Here is an 8,310-nt window from a genome sequence, read left to right on the forward strand (position 1 = left end):
ACTACGTGGGAGTCCAGTGTCTTAGCCATTACGCTAACTCCTGGTTCCCTCCACCAGTATTTTTATACTTTGAAGTCTAAGGTTTAATCATTGATCCATTTGAGTTGGTTTTCATTAATGGTGAGAGATGGAGTCCAGTTTCATTTTTCTACAGGTGGATACTCAGTTTTTCCAGCATCATTTGCTAAAGAAGTTTTCTTTTTCCCACTGGATTGAATGTTGCGCCCATTGTCAAAAATCAGCACTCTAGATCATTTTATAGTTTTATCAACTGGACTAGGGAGAAATGTTCACATGTTGAAATATTCACTTTGTAAGCTAAATAACGTGTTTGATTGTATAAAAGAAAATGAAATAAAAGGATATATATATATATATATTTAAAACAGCACTCTATGGCTGAAACTAAAAGATTAGAGGATATAGAAGCATGGAAAACAGTTGCAGATACTAAAGACAGTGTGGGAGGTGTGTGAAGGTGGGGGAGAGTGGAAGAAGGGGAATCAAGGAGAAAAATAGAGAGGCAAGGCATTTAAGGCACACAGAAGTGGAGGATTATCTGTTTATGATAATGTGTAAGATATATTCAACTGAATTGGTGTGTAGTGTATACATGCTGGGAAAATTAATTTTACAATCTCTATAAAATGAATAAATGTATAAAATAAATTTTAAAAATGTATAAATTACATTTTAAATGTTTAAAATAAATTGTAAAAATAGTGATAAATATATATATGAAAAAGAAGATGAGGAGATTAATTTTTATATTTGGAAATAATGAAATAGTAAAACAGAAAAATGTTATCATTTTGTATACGTTAACAAATTAATAACTCTAGACATTAATCAACAATCATTGCTAAGGGCTAGCAGGTGGTGTGGTGATTAAGGCAGAATTCCCACATGGCTGACTGCGGTTTGAGTCCCAGACCTGGTGGCTTGCTTTCTGACTCTCCCTCTCTCTGTCTTTCTCTGGCAAAACTTGGGACCAGCAGTTGGTGTAATGGCTATGTCGCTGGACTCCCATGTAGTTGACCACAGTTCAAGTCCCAGACCCAGTGGCTTAAACTCACGCTGTGTGCGTGTGCATGTGTGCATGCCCAAGATGCTGAGAGTAGAATGGAGGAAAAGAGATTGCAGCGTGGCCATCTTCCCTGGGGGATGACTTCTCACTTTCTATCTCTCTGTCTCTCTCTGTCTTTCTTGAGAGTGCACGTGCCCTATAGCAAAAACCTCTCCAAAAATAAATAAATAAATAATAACCCTCATGTGAAAAAAAATAATAAATACTTCTTAAAAATAATTGCTAACATCAAGCAAAAAAACATGCCTCATTTAGGTAACCACAACACTATCTATGAAACAGTACTACTAAAAAATTACTAAATCAGAATTCCATATCAAACCTTCAATCTATCAGAAAATATACAGGACAGAAGAACATGTTAAAAAGCATGTTAAAGAACACATGAGGGATGTAATCAGCAAAATCCAAATTACAGGAAAATCTGTTGAATAAAGGGCCTTGATTCTTATTTAATATATAAATTGCAAGAACTATCTAGAGAGAGGGTCAGCCAGGTGACATGGTAGTTGCAGTGGCTAGATCATACATTGAACACATTGTAGTCAGCATGTCCTTCAAGCTACCAGATCCAGGAATTGAACTTCATGAAAGTAAAACTGCATCGCAGTTACCCATTTATACTCTGACATCAGGTGAGGTTCTCCCATTACTTCTCTTTGTGATGGATCATTAAGAATATTTTCAAATACCACAGTCTCATCATCATTCCCTCAAAATATCCAGTGAAAAATTTGAGTGAGGAATAAATGGATGACACAGAACTCACTGCACTTCCTTAAACTCAATTTGCAATTTTAGTAGAGCAAATAATCAGAATGTTTCTTATCGATGCCCAGACTGGATGGATTAAACAGAAATTGATTTTCTCACATTTCTGGAGGCAGTAAGTCCAACATCAAGGTGCCAGCAGGTTGCTTTCTGCTGATGTTTCTGTTTTTGGCTCTCAGATGGCCATCTTCTCACTGTGTCCTTACGTGACCTCTCTCTTTGCAAGTGCATCCCTGGTGTCTCTTACTCTTCTGATAGGAACAGAGACTGGATTATGGACTCACTATTATGATCCCACTTAGCCTTCATTAACTGTTTGAAGCCCCTATTTCCAAATGCGGTCACATTGGAGGTTAGGATTTCAACACAGACCTTTTAGACATACAATTCAGTCTATAAGTAGAAATATCTTTCTGAAAATTCAAGAGAATGACTGGGCAAAAGTTCATTTTTACACAAGAAAAGTGATTCTGAAGATCATCACTTTCGAAGGCCAAACTGCTGAAAGTTTTTTTTTTTCTCTCTCTTTTTCTTTTTTTTGGAGAGGTTTTTGCTATAGGGCACGTGTGCTCGCCAGAAAGACAGAAAGGCAGAGAGACAGAAAGCGAGAAATCACCCCCCGGGGGGGGGATGGCCATGCCACAATCCCTTCTCCTCCATTCTCCTCGGAATCTTGGGCATGCATGCACACGTGCCCGGCGAGAGTTTAAGCCACTGGGTCTGGGACGCGAACTGGGGTCGACTACATGGGAGGCCAGCGCCATAGCCATTGCGCTAACTGCTGGTCCCAAGTTTGTAACTGAAATATTATCCTGTAGCTAAGGGCCAATTCCTCTGGTATTAATTTCCAGCCAGTTCTAGGTATAACCTCTCAACTTGGTTACTGTTAGCCATCAGCTGTTCCCTTCCACTCCTGGGGGTTGCCCCCTGCCCCAACAATTGCTAGCACATGTTGTATTAAAATGTCACAGCTTTGTGGTCAAAAAGTTTGTTAGCATATTTATTATAATCTCTAACTTACGTATACTAGTTGTGAATATTTATGGGATAATCAATGCATAATGGGAAGTATTTGAAAAGATACACTGCTCATTACAAAGTTTTTAAAGTGTGAGTCCCAATTATTTTATTTCATGTATGTTTTGAATAAGTTAATCAATTATCTGTGCAGATACACAGATATCTATCTGTAAAGCAGAATAATAAAGGTACTTTCTTCTCAGAATGATTGTGAGTTATTTTTTAAAGAATTATTTTATTTATTAGTATTATTCTTCAATTTGAAGAGAGAGAGAGAGAGAGAGAGACAAAGAGGGAGAGTGAGAATGAGAAAGCTGTCAGGTCAGGACTCAGACTGTGGTCAGCTATGTGGGAGTCCAGTGCTCCATGGGCTGGACCATTAAGGACACCAAACCACCTGCTGGCCCTGATGAATTTTTTTTTAACCAACATTTTGGAAAAATTCTTTCAAATACTGAAATACTGATTGCTATTCAACTGAATGAGAGACTTTGGGCTCAGCCATAAATACCAAAAAAGAAAAAAAAAAAAAAAGAGTGTAAAGAGTATAGATAAAAGGCCACTGCTTTATTCATGCTACCTCTTTTAAGAGAATTATAAGAATACTTTTATTTATTTATTTTTTGAGAGAGATAGATTTTTGGTATAGAGTGCATGCACTCTCCAGAAAAACAGAAAGCAAGAAATCACCCTCCAGGGAGGATGGTAACACCACAATCCCTTCTCCACTAGTCTCCTCTTGGGTTTCTGGGCACACATGCACATGCACTCAGCGTGAGTTTCAAGCCACCAGGTCCAGGACTCAAATTGTGTCGACTGTCCAGGAACAATCATTTTGTCATCTGCTGGTCCCAGAAATACTTATTTCAAACAATTTTTTAATATATCCCAAGATCTATATTTAAGGTCTATGTTTAAGATATGCTTGCTTAATTTAACAAAAAAAAGAATCACAATTTTTATGAGGCAATAGATACTCATGGTACAAATTTCAAACTAAACAAAATTATGTATGGAAAGAAGGAGCTCTACAAGCTTCTTGATCCAAGTTTTATTCTTGAAGTAATTAGTTACCAAAGTCTTATATATGCTCATAGAAATATCTTACACATTGGGACCAGCAATTGGAATAATGGCTATGTTGCTGGACTCCCACGTAGTCGACTGCGGTTCGAGTCCCGGACCTAGTGGCTTAAACTCATGCCAGGGGCGTGTGTGTGCGTGCCCAAAATCCCGAGAGGAGAATGGAGTAGAAGGGATTGCGGCATGATCATCCCCTCTGGGGTGTGATTTCTTGCTTTCTGTCTCTATGTCTCTCTCTGTCTGTCTGGCAAGCACACGCACCCTATAGGGAAAACCTTTCAAAAAAAAAAAAAAAAGAAAAAGAAAAAAGAAATATCTTACACATTTGTAAACAATGCATAAGAGTGCTTGTTTCAGGGGGTATCATTAATTGTACTGACCCATCACTTTAGCACACAAACTAACCAATAGCATAGATTTGGCCTTTGTACCCTGGTCAGGAAACTTCCCCAGGATCCTTACACCAGTAGTGGGCTATATCAGGCCAGTATCTAGGCAGTCATTACTCACAGTCTGTGCTAGATATGTGGAGATCAAAGATGACAAGGAAAAGGAAAAACAACTAAATAATATGAGAGAAAAGAAAAGTGTGTCACCTATTTCAAGTCTTTTCCTGAACAAACCCTTTTTATTATAATAAAAATGTCATACTTAAGGTACATACAGCAACGCTATATAGATAACCTAGTTAGATTGGTAAGAACTGACTTTGGTAACTGAGTTTTGTTTACTTAAAGGAGATTTATCAGACGAACACACTAGTTCTTTGCATACCTTTACCCTCAGCTTCAAATTATTTTTTTCTAATAAACTCCTCTTCCCACTGTGTAGATTTTTAAAAAACTGATGTTTACAGCAATAATTATCCGCCCAGAGTCAGAAGGTAGAATTTAACTCAGACCTTATGATTATGATTCTAAAGCCAAAGGTTTTTTTTTAATTGACTAATAAGCCTTATTAATTCTAGTCCTTGAGTAAAGATTCAACTTATTCTTTTACCTAAAATTGCTATTTTGCATGTTTTACAAATTTTTATTTTTCTTTGTTCCATATACCCATCTTTTCCTCTTTGCCCTCTTCCCTAAATCTCTTAAGAATTGCCATTTTCTAGGATTTCAGGATGAGCCTCCTTGTCTGATCACATTTTTCACATTTTCTAACTTTAGGTATGTGGCAGTCAATGAGAATTTTGGACAGTTTTCTTCGGATTCAATTTAGATCATATACATGACTCATTCAGCCTCCTCCTTTCATGAACACCCTCAAAAGTAAGGCACTTCAGGTTTGATGTAATTCAAGCCTCATATAATGAACCGTTCACTTTCAAGTGTGTTCATTCAGGGCTACATTTTTTTCTATATCTCAAAGTCAAGAGAAGTAGTCTCATAAAAAAATTTCCCAGACTGCCACTGTTAATTCCATGTGAATACAGTGAGGAAATAATAGCGAGAAATACCCAAAGGAAGCACCAATTGCCCAGGCTTCGGCAAAACACTGTGCCATCACATATGTCTCCCCTTTTTTACGTTCAATAGTGTAATATTAAATATAGAGATCGAAAAACCTTACGAGTTCATACATGATCCCAGAGGTTTCTGCCTTTCAAATAACCTATTCTAACTGGTGTATCCTTAAGACAGTGCAAAAGAGAAAGTAGAGTAGTTGGATGATCTCCAGCTCTTCAGTAGCTAATGAGTGACCCTGGGCATTCATTTTCTGATCTTCAGATTTCACTTTCATAAAATAATCATAATGATATCTATTTCTTAGGACCTATTTAGAAAAGTAAGTGCTATATATGTTTTGTAAACTGTAAAACAGATAAAACAGGGGTAGTATTTACTAACTCTGACAAGTGTAGAGATTTTTGGCAAGAGAGCCTTGCCACAAAACCTTATTCCTTGTCAGCTGCACTTAGAAATCCATAAAAATATTTTAAGCTCTTGTCAAATCAGGACTATGAGTTATATTCATGTACTGGAGTAGAACAGTAAAACTTGAAGAAACAATGTCAGAAGGGAAATGGAGATGGAGGGCTATAAAGTGTTCATCTAAAGCAACAAAATAATTAGTGGCAAAACATTCTACCACCCAGGACTCAAGATTTTGAGATAAGACCTCTCTCTCATCATACATGTATACCATCTTTAAAACACTAATGCTGGGGGACCTGCAGTTGGCGTAATGGCTGTGTCACTGGATTCTCATATAGTTGACTGCTGTATGAGTCCCGGACCCGGTGGCTTCAACTCACGCCAGGCACGTGTGCATGTGTGCCCAAGATCCCAAGAGGAGAATGGAAGAGAAGAAGGGATTGCAGAGTGTCCATCCCCCCGGGAGGTGATTTCTCGCTTTTGGTCTCTCTGTCTCTGTCTGTCTTCTGGCAACACTAATACTGGAGTCCCAGGCAATCGACAGAGCAGCAGTGGAAAGAATTAGAAATAGAGAGCTTTGTTCAGCCTAACTCTATTCATAACATTTAAGTAACTCTCAAGACTAGATCTGGTGCTAACCAAATCAAGAACTTTTAGTTTTTAAACAGATGCCAAACACAATATCCCCAATGTCAAGCAAAATATCTGACATATAACAGATATTAAATGAATATATATTAAATAGGAAGAATGAATAAAGTTGAGACATGGGAGATGTGTCAAATCTAAATCCTGGCATTTTAGATGGCACATGTCTCTTTGGGAGCCCTCATCCAGTGAGCAAATGGTAGCATCTCAGAGAGCTCTCAGTACATAAAATCAGCAGTGCTTGTAACAGTTCTTCTGATAATAAAATGTCACGATGTTCCTGAAAATACTTGTAGAAAAGAGATACCTCAAGTCTGAGCACTGAGTTTTACTAGAGAATGCTAGAAGGATTCAATCTTAAATGCAAATAACTCAGGGAATATTTCTACTAAAATCCCAGGTCCCACAAAAATTCTTGTTTTACTTGAGTGTAGGTAATCTGTATTTTTTTTCAGAAATATATTCTAAATGAGTAAAATAATTACATCAAAGCAGAGAAAGAAATAGCTCTTTGTTTAAAGAAGAATGTCAATTAACCAACATAAAAAGCATTAAAAATAATGGAAGTTTACTATTAGGTAAATACCATAATAATAATTAGGGCAGGTTAGAATATATTGGGAAATTTCCTCTGGGTCAAAAATTATTCTAGAATAAAATGTTTAAAATACAAATATCTGTTTATGATATTCTCCCTCCCAAACTTCCAGAGTTGAGAAAGGATGTAAAATGTTGCCTCAAGAAAGTAGATCAGCTAAGACAGTCTTTACAAATTTAAGTAATATGAGAATTCTTTCAAAGGATAAATAATACCTGCAATTTTATGAATACAGTCATGTATTCTATTTCTGAAATGCTACTTAAAATTATTTGACACAAACTTTGAAAGCCAACCTTGAATCATTCATCTGCTAGTTATCCCTTTAGTTCACTGAACGGTCTGCAAATACAATTGGTCTCCATGAATCAGGGCACATTCGTTTTCAAACTGCCTAGCAGTGCCCTTGTAGCATCTGTCTCTCTCATTTTGAGTATCTACATTTAGTTTTGGAATATCTTTGGATGTAAAAAAGTTCCCTGAAGGAGAAATGCAAACAAAGCTATATTTATGTTCCCATGTCATATTGGTATTGAATATCATCTTATCAGTTCCCAAACACATTAGTATATATCTTCTACACATGCAGTTTCCAATATAAAATACATATTGAAATATTTAATAGCTGGAACCATAAATATCTCATAGAATCAGCTATGTAAATAAATTACATTTGTTTGCTATTTCCTACCAGGAGTTCCAAAAGAAGGCATGTTCAATAATAGTATATTCTTATCTCTGCTTTATATTCTTATCTCTCATTGTAACAAATTACCTCAAAATACACTCACTGGAGTAAGGTATTTATGTATAAATGCCTAGTGGCTCAGTGCCTAAAAGCATATCTCAACTACAGTTATGTCATGTTTACTTTAGAAAAAAATCTTGATATTTCCTGATGTTTTTATTCTTTTCTCATGTAAGGGTAATCTTTTATAAGTTATATTTCTGTAATGTTAAATATACATGGGCATAGCTCCACAAATATATGTATGCATAGATCATATATACTATTACTATGATATAAACACATATATGTATATTATACATACATACATATTAAGGCAAACCCATCATGCTAATAAAGTTCCTTTCTCTCTATCTTCTCCTTCTGGAAGTCCTATAATTCATATATTGATCTACTTAATGGGGCCCCATAATCTCTTAGGCTTTCATTGCTCTCTCAAATTATTTTTTATTCTTTGAGCGTGCTAGGCCAGCGGGTGTCG

This window comes from Tupaia chinensis, unplaced genomic scaffold (assembly GCF_000334495.1).
Source record: "Tupaia chinensis unplaced genomic scaffold, TupChi_1.0 Scaffold000622_1, whole genome shotgun sequence".
NCBI classification, from domain to species: Eukaryota; Metazoa; Chordata; class Mammalia; order Scandentia; family Tupaiidae; genus Tupaia; species Tupaia belangeri.